This window comes from Phocoena phocoena, chromosome 8, assembly GCF_963924675.1.
Source record: "Phocoena phocoena chromosome 8, mPhoPho1.1, whole genome shotgun sequence".
NCBI lineage: Eukaryota > Metazoa > Chordata > Mammalia > Artiodactyla > Phocoenidae > Phocoena > Phocoena phocoena.
The window spans coordinates 94318957-94334205 of NC_089226.1; positions in this window are offsets into that span (position 1 = coordinate 94318957).

Consider the following 15249-nt stretch of genomic DNA (forward strand, 5'->3'; position numbering starts at 1 on the left):
CAAAACCGGGAAAAAAACTAGAAGCCTCTGCTGTGAGTCATTTACGGAACAGGGGGAGTCGTGACTGCTCCTCCCCACAGCCCTCAGCCCCCCAGGACATGAAAACAAACTACCTGTACCCGCTTTTGTTGCTGCCTGCATTCTTCTGTCTTTGTTGCCAGGGAAACAAGTCAAAGGAGCAACACACGTTAAGAGAGAGAGCGTTTGCCCCCAAAAGAAAAAAGAGTGATGATTTCTACAAGGAGAAAGGAATTAATTCTGTATGTTCAGATTACCCTCCCTGCACATAGGATGTGTGGGCCTACAGCACACCTGGGATCTGGGACATGGGACCAGCCCCCGCGTGGGCCGAGGTGAACGGGTCCCCGGTGGGAGTCAGGAGGGGCGACTCTATCTCCAGGATACTCTTCTTCCTGGGAAGGAGCTGCCTTTACTGCTGGTCTTGAACCAGAGCGACCTAGCCGCGACTGTGCTGGGAGATGATGGGGCCCTGAACGGAGGCTGCAATGGGGACAAGCTCTGACCCAGGCTGGCCTTTCCACCTTAAGCATCAAAGGGCCGCTCACCCCTTCCCCAGGGGTGCTTTAGTTCAGAGCTCCAAGGAGCTTTCTGAACCAGCCTTAAAGCTGTGGGCTGAGGACCCTTCTCAGGTGCCGACACTCCTGTTTGGAAAAGCTATCTTCCTCTGTTCTTCTGTTTAGAGCATGTTGGTGAAATCAGCGTTTACTTTCTATAAACCATGCTCTATGGCTTAGGATTTGTCTTCCTCTTTCTGCCTTTCATTCATTCCTCCTTCCTCCCTGTCTTTTCTTGAATACCTTGTACGTGCCGGACACTGTGCTAGGTAATTTACATGCATCGTTTCTAACTCTAACCACTGTGGGAAGCTGGCAATATTAGCCCTCATTTTAGAGATGAGGAAACTGAGTCTCAAACAGATGAAATGATGTTTCTGAAGTTACATAGCTAAAAAGTGTCAGGGCCAGGATTCAAGTTCAGGTTGGCTTGGTTCACAATCTTTCCACTCCGCCAAACCACAGTCCCGAAGGATTCTTTGACTTTTCCAGTCCTGAGAACCAGGCTTCATGCTGTCATTGTTTCACCTTTCATTATTTTTCAACATCATTGGCTAAGTAGCACTCGTTTCTACTCCCACTTCCAGGATACGTTGATGCCAGGATTTGCTGTACTGGGATGCCTGCCGCTTTTCAGGAGGTCAGAACAGAATGGCCACGTTGACGGCCCTACACGTCCTCTCCAGAGACCTCTGTTGTGACGCTGCCACTGTTGTTGAGGGTCCCCTGTGAAGGACCCACGTGATGAATTCCATTTAGAATTTTCAGAAGGATGACTCCTAGCTCTCCCTTAGAGGGCATCCAAGCAGGTTTCCTAGCAGAGGCTGACTAAACTAGGAATCTGGATCTGAACTGAGCTCATTGGTTTGAGTAGAGCTGGCTTGTGCTCTGCTGAATGGCTGTGTTCCATATGTCTCCCTTTCTGGAGCATGGACTGGACATATCCTACACCCACCTCTGATCTTCTCTGCTCACCTTTTTGCTCTGCCAGTTACTACAGCCATCAGATTTTGTGTTCTCTCCTTCTCTTTTCCTCTGTGTGGCTTCATTTTCAGACATGCTCCATTCAGATGGTGGCAAGATGGCTTCCAGGCAGCTCCAGGTTACATGGTCCTTGTAGCAGACACCTACAGGGTATTAGCAGGATAGACACCCTTTCTTCCTCAGCATTCATTTCTCTCCTGCCATAGGAGGCCAGCAGGCCTTACCTCAATCATCTGCCCATCCAGGGGAACCCAGGTTCTATTCATCTGTCCACTCTGCCATCCTTAGTGGGTTGGCTTTTCCCCTTCAAGCTTATTTCCTCATTGTCTCAATATGGCTACAGAAGCTCCAAACATCACCTCCTCACCAACCACTTCCAGACACAGAAAAGAGAGTATGTTTTTCTGTTGCCTCCTTTTCATTTTATTTCATTCATTTAAAAAATATTTGTTTAAGCCTCAGATTTGTAGTAGTTCTTTGTATGTCTGGAAATGAGTATTTATTTTGCCAGATACTCTTCATTTATTAACATTCACTTTATCATTTTCTTTATTCTCCTCCTGAACATGGAAATGACCTTAGAACACTTAACTCTCACTCCTTTATTTTCATCTCCTGCCATATTGTTGACTAGTATTTTAGTTAATGCCTCTTTGTTGTAGTTGTTTTTTTCTTCCTCTGGAAACTGTGCTTTGAAAAGTCATGACAACCCCAGTTTGGTCGAAGACCTGGTCAAATAGAACCTCCAGTTCTGATGTGAATATTTCTAACAACAGTTCTAAGGCTTCAAGACTCTCAACAGGATGTTTAATGTTTGACACCATGTTTTCTCAGACTCCATCACCCTAAGTCAAAATTTAGGGCATTGTTTTCCCATAAAGAGTCTGAAAAAGAGTTCAAAAGAAACTGAGAATAGTAGTTGCCTATGGGGTAGGGAAACTGGGAGGATGGGAAACAAGGACAGGAGTGAGAATTTTTACTCTTTCTTTCACTTTTTTGGTTCTCCTGGGTTTGTTTTAATGCTTTTTGTTTTTAAAACCACATGAAAGCTGTATACAGTAAAAAAAGAAATAAACTTAAAAATTCTATTTAGGAAAAAAAAAAAAATTCTATTTAGGGAAAGTACCTAGGAGAGTTACAGATACCATCTAGGTCTAGTACTGGTCTCAGATGTCTTTTGAGCTTCTGCTAAAACACTGCATTCAATTAATTTTTAAAAACTGAAGTAAAGTTTACCTACAGTGAATTGGGCAGATCTTAACTGTAAGATTCAATGTCCTTGACATATATATATACATCTGTGTAACTAATATCCTATCCCCGTCATGATGTGGAACTGTTCTATTCCTGCAGAAAGTTCCTTCAAGCTCTTATGTAACTCTCCCAATCTCCTACAGGCAGCCACCACTCTGATTTCTAGCTCCATGCATAAAGTTTCCCAAAGGAATCATATAGCTGTTCACTTTTGTGTCTGGGTTATTTTGCTCAGCTTCATGTTTTAGGGTTCATTTACATTTACATTTACAATCAGTACTACATTCTTTTCTATGTAGTAATATCCCCTTTTCACTCCTAATAGTGGTAACTTTTGCTCTCTCTACTTTTGTTTTTGTCATGAACAGTCTTGTATTGGTTTTATCAATTTTACTAGTTTTTCACAATGAACTATTACTTTTGTTAATTCTATTGTATGTTTGTTTTCTAATTTGTTAATTTCTTTTCTTTAGGTGTTTATATGAGTACATGGGACCTATAATTTTTGTATAAAGGGAGAATCATTATTTTTTGCTCCTTTCTTCTGCCATTACTTTTCCCCCCTCACCTGCCAAAGCTACTGTTATTCCCTAATTTAAAGAAAAAGTACAAAATATGTGCATCTTATTGTACATAAATTTTATCTCATAAGAAAAAAGGAACTGCAAAGTATTGATCTCCAGTTAATGATATGCATTCAATAAAATATTCAGATGTAACTGCTGATATCTGCAACTTATTTTGAAATGTAGCAAAAAAAATGATGGATCAGCAAATGGATAGACAGACATGTGAAAATACTGTAAAATATTAATTGCATAATATAGACAGTAGATATATGGGTATTTGCTGCAAAATTCTTTCCATTATTTTTTTTCTTTTTACCTTTCACCCCCTTCACCCATTTCTTCCACCTCTGGCAACTACCATTCTCTTCTCTGTGTCTATAAGCCAGGTTTTTTGTGTGTTTGTTTTGTTTTTTAGATTCCACATATAAGAAAGATCATATGGTATTTGTATTTCTCTTATTTCACTTAGCAGAATGCCCTCGAGCTCCACCCATGTTGTCACAAATGGCAGGATTCCCTTCTTTTCATGGCTGAATAATATTCCATTCATCTGTCTATAGATACTTAGGTTGTTTCCATATCTTGACTAGTGTGAATAATGCCGCAGTGAACATGGGGGTGATGGCTAGTTTTTGATCTCCAAATTTGTTGTTTTTATTTTTATAGTTTTATACAGCCAGTATTTGTTTTTTTTTTTTTTTTGCGGTACGTGGGCCTCTCACTGTTGTGGCCTCTCCCGCTGCGGAGCAACAGGCTCCGGACGCGCAGGCTCAGCGGCCATGGCCCACGGGCCCAGCCGCTCCGCGGCATGCGGGATCCTCCCACACCGGGGCACGAACCCGCGTCCCCTGCATCGGCAGGCGGACTCCCAACCACTGCGCCACCAGGGAAGCCCCAGTATTTGTTTTGATTTACCTATGAGTTTATCCATTTCATTACTTCTTTACTTCATCTCAGTACTTTCTTCTGGTTTTAATATTCTTTTTCCTGAAATACATCTCTTAAGAAATTCTGTTAGGGTTTACTGATGGTAAATTCTTTCTATCAGTGTTTGTCTGAAAATGTGCTTCTTTCGTATTCTTGAAGGATGGTTCCCCTAGGTATACAATTGAAATTGACTGCTAGCTTCTTTTGGCACTTTTACCAGTATCTTATGACTTCTGTTTTTTGTTTTTGTTGAGAAGCCCACTGTTAGTCTTATTGTCCATCCATTACAGGTGAACATCTCTGTCCAACAATGGAAGATTCTTAGCGACTGTATCCTTGGAAACTGCTTCTACTGCATTTTCTCTGTTCCCTGTTTCTGGATACATCCTGGGTTTTCCTCCTTTATTCTCCCTCTCTTTCAACCTCCCTGTCCTATATTCCATCTCCTTGTTTTTGCTTGAATCTGCATTCTGGGTAATTTATTCAGATCTATATCTCAGTGTATTAATTGTATCTAATCTGTGGTTTAACTTAGGCATTGAATTTTTAATCTCAATTTTTATATTTAGTACTTTTTCAGTCTCTTCTGTCTTTGGGGAAAAACCCCATCTTGTTTCTTTCTAATATTTACAGTTCCATCTTGTAAGTCTTGGAGCACCATAAACTTTCTTATTTTATATCTATTTCTCATTATCCGGTTATCTGTAGTTTCTGCAGGTTAAATTTCTGCTGTTTGTAGTTTCTGCTGACTGGTTTATTCTTCATGCGCTTTGTAATTCCAGATTGTGAGTTTATGTTTGTCAGAATCCTGGGCAGCTTGCCTTGAGGGCATGACCCTCCAGAGGGGATTTATGTTTCCTTTGCTTCAAGTTACTCTTTAGGTGGGGAACTTCCTGGACCATGCTGGCAGTATCCATTCAAATCCCACCTTGTTGTGAAGCTTGAAATTAAAGCTTCTCAGCAGAGACTCTTCTTTTCCCATTCTCTGGACAAGACAGACAAGTTTTTTTTTTGGTTTGTTACTGATGTTGAGCAAGTTTTTCCAGTCGTCCATCTCAATAGCCTAGCTTTACATGGTTTTCTCCACATCTTCCCATCTTGTATGCCCAAACTGTACCTTCAACACTCAATTTTCTCACTTCACCTTCATTTTTGGCTCCTTGTATATTTTCTTTACTTCTTTTGTGAGCTCAGTATCCATTTGAGAGAGTGTTCATTATATTTGCTCTGGTGTTGATAGGTGTTTTCTGGTCCACCCAGGCTGCCTGCCAGTGTTGTATAAGCTGACCCAATGTGAAATACCACAGAACAATTCTTTCACGGAGTCTTTTTTCTTGGGGAATGTACCTTTCTCCATACTTACAGACTGCTATCGTGTAAAGGAAGTGGTAAAGCTGGCATTCATCTCCACACTAGCAATTGCTCTTCATTGTAAACTCTCTTTCAAAAAAGTGGCTGATGGGGCTTCCCTGGTGGCGCAGTGGTTGAGAGTCTGTCTGCTGATGCAGGGGACACGGGTTCGTGCCCCAGTCCGGGAGGATCCCACGTGCCGCGGAGTGGCTGGGCCCATGAACCATGGCCGCTGAGCCTGCGCGTCCGGAGCCTGTGCTCCGCAAGGGGAGAGGCCACAACAGTGAGAGGCCCGCGTACCGCAAAACAAACAAACAAACAAAAAAACAAAAAGTGGCTGATGATGCCACTTTCCTTGAAAACCACACGCTTTTTAACGCTCACTTGCACTTCTCCTGGCCACTGGATATGCGGGACTCTGCATGGCCTTTGCTTTCTCCTGTACCTTCAGAGCAAGTGATGAAATGTCTTTCTACAGTCTCTCTTCTAACCACCGACCACAAGTACTCTTCTACCTTCTGAGACTTCAGGTCCTGGCCCACAGTTTTCTTTCTCATTCTTCTCTGCAGTCGCTCTCAGCTGCTTTAGCATCACGTAACTTCTAATATCACAGCTTCTATACTTCTCACCTCCAATTCCTTGCATGGTTTCTACCCCTAGAAATGTAGCCCCACCATTTGAACCATGCTGGTTTAAAAGACACTTGCTCTTTCTGACTGCTTCTCCTTCTTTCTCACATCTGTGCCTTTGCTCATGCTTTTTTTTCTCTGAGGGAATGCCCTCTTCGTCCTCTATTTGTCAAAATCCTAACTGTCCTCCAGGACCAGCAAAAGTGTCAACTCTTGTGTGAGGTCTTCCTACATCTTTCCAGTTGGATGTGATCGCTTTCTCTCTTGAACCCTGTAGCACAGTGGTCCCCAACCTTTTTGGCACCAGGGACCAGTTTTGTGGAAGACAGTTTTTCTACCGACTGGTGGCAACCAGTACCAGCCCGGGGGTTGGGGACCCCTGCTGTAGCATTTTGTGTACATTTTCCTATGCCACTCTCCATCCTCTGCTTTGGTGAATCTTACTTGTGCATTTGTTTTCTTTCTATTGAGCTCCTCCCAGCGTCTGGGCACCCTTTATTCATTCAAAAACTACTCATTGAGCACTTCCTATGTGCCAGGCACTATGCATGTTTAGGGTTATAAAAAGTGAATAAGATAGGCAGGTTCTTCAAAGGCTATGCCTAACACGGGTCTTTAACACAGAAAGTCCTCATTTAATGAAAAAATAATTCATTTAAAATGTTTACAGAGAAAGACAAAGAAGAAAGTGAAAATGCTTTCCACTTATCCGTTTCTCAAATGTGGTGTATGTGTGCTAAAATTTCTTATCATTTTTTTTTTGGGGGGGGGTGTGGATTTGAAGAGCAGAGCAAATGCTCTCTTAGATGTGGGGAAGCAGAATGTGTTTTCCTGTCTCCAGAATATTCTCATCCCAATCTCTCTGGATCTTTGTTAAGCAGGCATTAACTCACAAGAATATTCTTGGAATCACTGTTGCTGCTGGAAGCCCCAGTGGGTCTCTAGACTCAGAATCATCCCTATGAATATTTAAGTTCTAAGTGACAACTTCCACCAGATGGTGCTGAGGTACAGCTGAGACCAGATGGATTTGGATTCTGCAGCCGTTGTCTGTAAACTGCATAGGCTCAGTGGGGTCATTTCATTAACTTCTCAATAATATCACTGTGCATTTTGATTGAATTTTTTAGACTCCACTTACTGTCTTATGACAGGGGTTTTGCTGTGCATGTAGGAGGCTAGATCATGTAAATAATACAGAAACAAAATGAAAATGAAAGTTTTTCTCCCCCATTTCTACCTCCACAATTAATCCCTCTAAAACTGTTTATTGCTTCTTGAATTATTTCCAGAAAAAATGTTATATATAAGTGCCTGAATCTAAGCATCTACATATATATTTTGTCTTGTTTCTGCATACATATATATGTATATTTTATTACATAAAAAGGATCATACTCGTCTACTGTTTTAAACCATGTTTTCATATTAACATGTCTTTGAGATTTTTCAATACCAACATACATATTCATTCTCTCATTATTACATTCTAATAATTTATTTTGATTAATATCAAATTTTCCATAGTTTATTTTGGTTGTGTCCGGGTTTTCGCTATTATTAGAAACAGTACTGTAATGAATACTTTTGATAAACGTCGTTGAGAGTATCCATAGGGTAAACTCCATACAGAGGGATTGTTGGGGAAAGTCACCTGCATTTTACGTTTAATGGATAACTGCCAAATTCCCTTTCACGAATGTTGCACGCACATGAATACCGATTATACTAAAACGTTTACATTTTTGTCAGTTTTATAAACAGTTTTGTAAGTTAAGCATGGGGCTTAACTTTAATTAATTTCTTTAATTAATTTCTTTAATTACGAACGAGGCTGCGTGTCTATGGATTTCACTGTGGAGCCTGAGTTTCGCCCGCCTACCTGGAAGAAACCCTAAGCGGTGCCTTGACTCCTCCTGTCCAGCAGGGGGCGCGGGCAGGGGCCGCTCGCGCATGCGCAGTGAGCTGGGTGTCAGGCCGCCGAGCCCAGCCGGCCCAGTGCTCCCCGGTAGCTACCGCAGACCCGGCGCAGGCGGTGGCGACCAGCAGCTTCGAGCGATCCCACCCACGCGGCTGTGGCCAGTGCCCCGCGGCATGAGCCGGTGACCGAGCGCGGGCCCGAGCAGGAGGCAACCGTGGCCGAGGTAAGCGCGGCGCGGAAGGGCCGGGCGGGCCCCCGGTGAGGGCTCGGGCCTCCCCGGGCCGCGGCGGAGTCGGGGCCGTATCGCCGGGGAAGCGCGGACCGCGGGGGAGGTCCGAGGGCTGCAAGAGGCCGGCGCCACTCCCGGTGAATTCCCGCTTTGGGTGCGCTTTGATTTCCTCCCCGCCTTCTCCTTCGTCACCCGACCCGCCTAGCACTTTGGTTTCCCACCTGTTTCCTTGCCCACTTCTATTCCCCGTCCGCACCTTTCCTTTTTCCCGGGATCCTGTGGCTTCCTTTTCCGAAGGCCCCACCCTCTGCCGTGACCTCTCTCTGCTGCTAGCTCCTTCCCGCGAGCCACAGGGATCTGCTTTCTCCCGCTGGGATTTTTCAGCTCTGGGTTCTGCCTTGGCCAGTGGCGTCCCGTGCGGTACCAGATGCCCTGGGCAGGACCGGATGCTCTGGTGAAGAGGGTGGCCAGCGGTGTCCGGGCTCTAGGCATCTACTTGAAGCTCAGAGGCACTTGGAGTTTTACTTACTGGCGGCGGGAACCAGATCTATGTATACAGTTTTGAGGTTAAAATTACTTGGTGTAACTTATTGGGAAGTGCTAATCTAGAAGGGTCCTTGATTTATCTGTCTGAAGATGTCTTGAAATAGAAATACGTCCATTTAAATTCTTCTTCTAAGTCAATTGAGTGCCCTGAGGACTTAAACGGGACTTAGTTTGTAAATTTCAGAGCTCAAAGGCTATTTACAGTAATAAAATACATGACTCAATTTCTATCACTCCTCACTGCCGCTGACTTCAGCCATCTGGTTGCAAATGCTGGTGTAAATGGATAGATTTGCGTCTGTCAAATTATGCTGGTTAATTGAGGACTGAAAAAGGTGTATCTAATTCAGGCTTTTAAGGGTAATTAGGGGAGGCAGCTTCACATGGGGGTTAGAGAGTGCAGGCTCTGGAGCCAGGCTGCCATTCTCCAGATCCTAGCATTGGCATTTTCTAGTTGTGTGACATTGGGCAAATTGCTTCGCCTTCCTTGTTACTTTCCCTGTCTGTAAAATGGGGGTAATCATAGATTGTCACAGGGCACTGTTAGGAAGATTAGGTTAACGCAGAGTGCTTAAAACAGATCCTGGCATGTAGTGGGTCTGCAGTAAAGTTTAGTTATTGTCAGTAGTTCCTTAGTTATATGCGTTGTGTTAATTATAGTATAATTCGCACAAAGGGGCACAGGTTTTTGTTTTTTAAATTTGGAATCATCTTTAGGGGTGGTTCGCTATAACATAACTTTAATTGTAAAGGATCCTATCAGGTAAGGCAGTGAATTGCAGATTTTCCTGCTTCGGTTAATATTTGGTTCCTTTGTTTTCAGGAACAGGTGAGTTAAGTTCCAGGGTAGCAGCGGCCCCAAGAGTTCATCTGTGAGGGCTTCTGTAAAAAGGTTAAGAAGATGAGAGTTTGGGACTGAAAACCTTGGACTAAGTGGATTGGACAGCCTGAAGCACTAAGGAAAGGTTATTCAGGCAAGATTTAGGAATAACTAATTCCAGGAACAGAAAATGCATCTCATCTTGACAGTAGAGTGAGGGTGAAAGATTTTTCCAGTGATTCAGTGCCTGACATCTAGCCGGATGATTCCAGTGTTTTGCAGGGACAGATTTGATGTGCTTTGAGGAGGCTAAAGTTTGTAGGGCTTGTTGTGAAATTCTTATTTTGACCCAGGTTGTGGTATTATATGGAAAAACATTCATTAATAGAAGATTCCTTTTGGTTTGTCCTCTTGGGGAAGCTCAGTGTTGGGGAGAAGAGGGTGGTCAAGGGTAGGTACAGAAGATTCCATCTGTGAAATTACCTGTCTATTTCCGCCCCCCCCCCTTGGAAACTCTAATTCAAGAAAGAAACTGATCAGAGTTCATCACCATATAATAACTCAAAACTTGGGCCTTGAACAGTGTGTATGCTGACGGAACTGGGAAGTATAGAGACACTCCTTCATTCAACAAACATTTATGTTTACATGGAATGTGTTCTAGACATGATATTAGATGCTGGGAATACTGAGCAGAGATGAAAAACTGATTACAAGAAAATGACGACCAGTAGAAGAGAGACTTGCAATTACATAACCAATTACTACAATCTGGCAAGTGCTGTAATGAAGCCTGTAAAAGGTACAAGGATGTTCACCGAGAGTTCTCAGTCTCTAAAGCTCGACTTAGTTGGGGGCTGGTTTCTTTTTCACTTAGGGCTTTTCCCCTCATTTCTTTTTTTATTAAGAGTTTTTATTCCGCCTCAAGTGCTCGCCATCTCTCTCAGCTGTTCGGCACAGACTTGTGGACGCTCACTTAGCCACTGTAGGCAAACCTCAGAAATGTGAGTTTATATCCCTGGGAACAGCCCTCAGGTGGGGGGTGGGGGTGGGGGAGGCGCGGGATGGATAGGCTTCGGTGGATAAATGTCCTTGGAAAGCGACAGTTCTCAGGTGCGTTTTTCGGAGGGACCCTAGAAGGGTTGAGCCCCATCTGCCCAGCTCAGTATGGCAGCCAGCACGGTAATGTACCCTCATGGCTTTCCGTTCTTCAGCTCCTCTCCTTACTCCCTCCCTCTGGCTTTCTGGATTCGTCTTCTGCAAGCTACTTGCACCCAAGCCATTTTTAGTTTGGCAGAACATAAACTAAGGCGGTTGGTACTGGAAGTGGCTCTAGAAAGCAGGTCCTGAGAATAGCGTTGTGAGACTGGACTCGCTCACCCTCAGGTGGCAACCAGGACCCCTTTGCTGGGGGTAGGTGAGGCGTTGATAACCCCTGGTGCCCTCTAGCGTCACTGAGTAGTCAGGCTGACCAGTGGAGGGTTGGGATGAGGTTCGGGTAGAAAGGAAAGCATTGGCTGGCACAGGAACTCTAGCGCTCGAGCAGTGTGTGGACCGTGGTCATGATGACGCTGGTGGAATTGGTTGGCTCTTGTTATCCCCTTAGAGGCCTTAGGTGCGATCAGGCTCAGATCAGCCAGATGTCAACTCGGGACGCGTTGTGAAAGATAGAACTCCATGGCAGCGTTTCCTGCAGCTGGAAGGCAGACCGTGTTGAAAATCAGGCCCAGAATTTAATCGTACTTATGGCTGAACTGCAAAGGAAGCTGAGTGCACGGCCTTGACAGGCTGCTTCTGCTGAAGTCAGGGCCATGATAGGGAAGAAGTGGGACCGTGAGTCTTAGGATGGAGATTTTGGGTGGAGGCGCTGAGGACTGAACTCCCAGATTTCCTAGATCCTCTGGGCCAGCAGAAGTCTCTCTCTCCATTGCTGAGAAGAAGCACTCCTCACCTGACACTATGCAGAGCCTTCCCTGGAGGTGGACACTTTGCAAGGTAGTGCTTCTCCTCGTCAACATTGCCCGTCCCCTGCCCTCAGATCTCAGCACTGCCTAAGTGGGGAAGTACAGCCCCTGCTGCTGGGGTGATAGCTGTTGTCCTGGAAGAGCTGCAGGACCTGGCTCGTGTGGACCAGCAGGAACTGGAGGGACACACGGGAATGAATCTTGAGGGTGTCAGACCAAAAGTGGGGTAGCGGTGGACTGTGAAGCCAAGTGGGAGTGACTCTTGGGAGGATTCTCTCCTGATTCAGGAAGAGACAAGCTGGTCCTGATGTGCTGCTGGGCAGGCTCCTGGAACCTTGGATATGACTGTCATAGCATTGGTTCTCAACTGAGGGCCAGTTTGCCTCTCCAGGGGGTATTTGGCAATGTCTGGATGTATTTTTAGTTGTCACAACTAGGGGTTGCTTCTGGCTTCTCTTGATTAGAGACCAGGGATGCTACTAAACGTTCTGCATTGTACAGAACAGCTCCCCACAGAAAAGAATCGTTTGGCCCAAAATGTCACTGGTTCTGAGCTTGAGAAACCCTAGTCTGGAGTAAATGAGGTAAAGGTGCCAGAGCTGTGTTGGCAGAATATTAAGGTGGGGGTCAGAAGGTTCAGGGAGGTGGAGATTTGAAATAGATTTATTACTTGAGGCCAGAGGTGCATTTCCTGCCCATGTTCCCAGGAGGGCGTTCTCCCTTCCCTCTGGTAATGTGGAACTGCAGGGAGGGGACCAGCACGTTTGAGAAGCTCAGCATTGATTCTCCTCCATAGGCCAGGATTGACCTTATGAGATTTGACCATGGAGCTGGGTTCCCAAGTATCAATGAGGATGATAGGATTCTGAAGGGGCAGAAGCCAGGTGGTGGCACTAACCATCAGAGGCAAGGCAGACACAATATCCATAACAGGCGGTGAGGCTTGACTCGAAACCAGTGTGTCTGGACCCACTGTGATGCTAAGAGAGCCTGGCATTCCTATAGAGGGTATAGATGGGCAGCCAACTAGGGTATTGTTTCACGGTATAACCAGAAAAAAACAAAATTAACAGGTGACAAGTAGAAGGCTGAGGCCAGCTGCTGCAGTGGAAGGATCACTATCCCCAGTTTTCGGATGTGAGCCAGCTCTCAGACCCGTGTCCCGTGGATTGAGGGGGAGGCTGGATCTCTTTGAAGAAGAACTTTGCAATATCCCTGAAAGTATAGACAGATGTTTCCCGAGTCCTTCCTCAAGGGAACTGTAGGTCTTTATCAGACTTGTGGTACATCAAGGAAAGGAGAATATCCAGACCTTCTGAGGGCTGTTAAGTACAGGGTCAGAGCTGATAATAATACCAGGCAACCTGCAAGCAATGGTGGATAGGAGTTTGCAGATAAATGACCTGGCCTCTCCTCCTTCTGAGGGACATGGTGTAGTTTGCATGGTTCTTCAGAGGGTTCCTAAAGAGCCCCTGTTACCCAGCTTAATAACACACTCCTACTGGCTTTCCCTGGTTCCCTGTCTCTCTTCTTGCTCTGTTCTCTAGCTCCCAAGTAAAACTGCCTGCACCCCCATCCTCATCTCTGGTTCTTTTTGGGGGGTTAATTATGGGGGGACTCAAACTGTGACAGGTACGAAGCAAAATGTGATGCCTAGGACTCTAACATAGTGGGTGTCAGCCTCTCTTCTTTCCAGCCCTCCTGATGCCCCCTTGGGACTGTGGAGCCAGGTCATGCTCCTACTCTTGGAGTTCCTGTGGCTCCAGGTCACCACCAGCATTTGGTGGTGTTTGATGCTGACATTCTGCCATGCTGGTGGGTAGAAGATGTCTTGCTGTTTTATTGCCATACTTTTCCTGTCCATTAATTAGACTAAACATCTTTTCAGATGTTTATGTGCCATTTTGTGACCTCTTCTGTGACATTCTTGTTAAAGTCTTTAGTTTTCTGTTGTTTGTTTGTTTTGGCTTTTCTGTTTTTTTCTTATTACTTTGTAGGAGCTCTTTATTCTGGTTGCTAGTTAGTCCTTATTGGTTACCTGTATTGCAAATATCTTCTAGTTTATAGCCTGTCTTTTTACTTCCTTACGATGCCTTTTGATGAATAGAAATTCCTAATTGTAACACTGAATTTATTATTTTATCTTTTTGTGATTTGCGTTTCATTTTGGAAATCGTCCTCTGCCTGGAGTTCACAGGTATTCTCTCTTGTGTTCTAAATATCTTACAGTTTTGCCTGTTACGTATAGCTCTTTAATCTGCTTGAATAGATTTCCTCCCCTCTGGCTGCTTTTAATATTTTTCCTTGGCTTTCTTTTTAATGGTTTTACTTTGGCATATCTCGTTGGTTTTTGTCTTGTTTTTGGTTTTTTTTGTATATATTGTACTTGGAGTTGAGCATCTTGAATCTGTGGGTTGATATATTTCATTATGTTTGGAAGAGCTTGACAGCTGGATTTTTGTGTCTACTTCTGCCTTCAGTCTTTGCGTTATCACACATCACGTAGCTTCTGGCAAATGGAAGGTGAAAAAATAATGTCAGCGTTATTATAAAAATAGTTCAGATCCTTTGAAAGGGTCTTGGGGACCCCCTGGAGCCCCCAGACTGTATTTTGAGAATCACTGGTCTAAGATTTTTGGTATTAGTGTTATACTAGCCTCCTAAAGTAGGTCAGGAAATGTTTCTTCTTTTTACCGAACTTTGTGTAAAATTGGAATTATTGTTTCTTGACTGTTTGGTAGAACTTGGAAAATCTTTTGGATCTGGAATTTTCTTTATAGGAAGATTTTTTAAACTTTTGATTCAGTTTCTTTAATGTTCTAGAGCTTTCCAGGTTTGCTGTTTCTCCTTGAGACTGTTTTAATGAGGTATATTTTTTTAAATTTCTCCATTTCATTTAAATTTTCAAATATTTTGATATAAGTTCATTGATACCATCTCATCTTTTAAATACATGCAGTATTTAGAGTTATGGGCCCCTTTTCATTCTAGTATTTATTTGTGCTTTATTTTCTCTTTAACTTGATTACTCTTACCAGAATTATGTCAAATGTCAATTTCTTTTTTTTTAAGAAGATATTGGGGGTAGGAGTTTATTTATTTATTTATGGCTGCGTTGGGTCTTCGTTTCTGTGTGAGGGCTTTCTCTAGTTGCGGCAAGTGGGGGCCACTCTTCATCGCGGTGCGCGGGCCTCTCACTATCGTGGCCTCTCTTGTTGCGGAGCACAGGCTCCAGACGCGTAGGCTCAGTAGTTGTGGCTCACGGGCCTAGTTGCTCCGCGGCATGTGGGATCCTCCCAGACCAGGGCTCGAACCCGTGTCCCCTGCATTAGCAGGCAGATTCTCAACCACTGTGCCACCAGGGAAGCCCAAATGTCAATTTCTTTAGTCTTTTTTAAAAAAAGTTTAGCTTTGTTGATCCTATTTGGGTTTCAATTAATTAATTTCTGTGCTTTTATTTATTACTTAATTCCTTCTATTA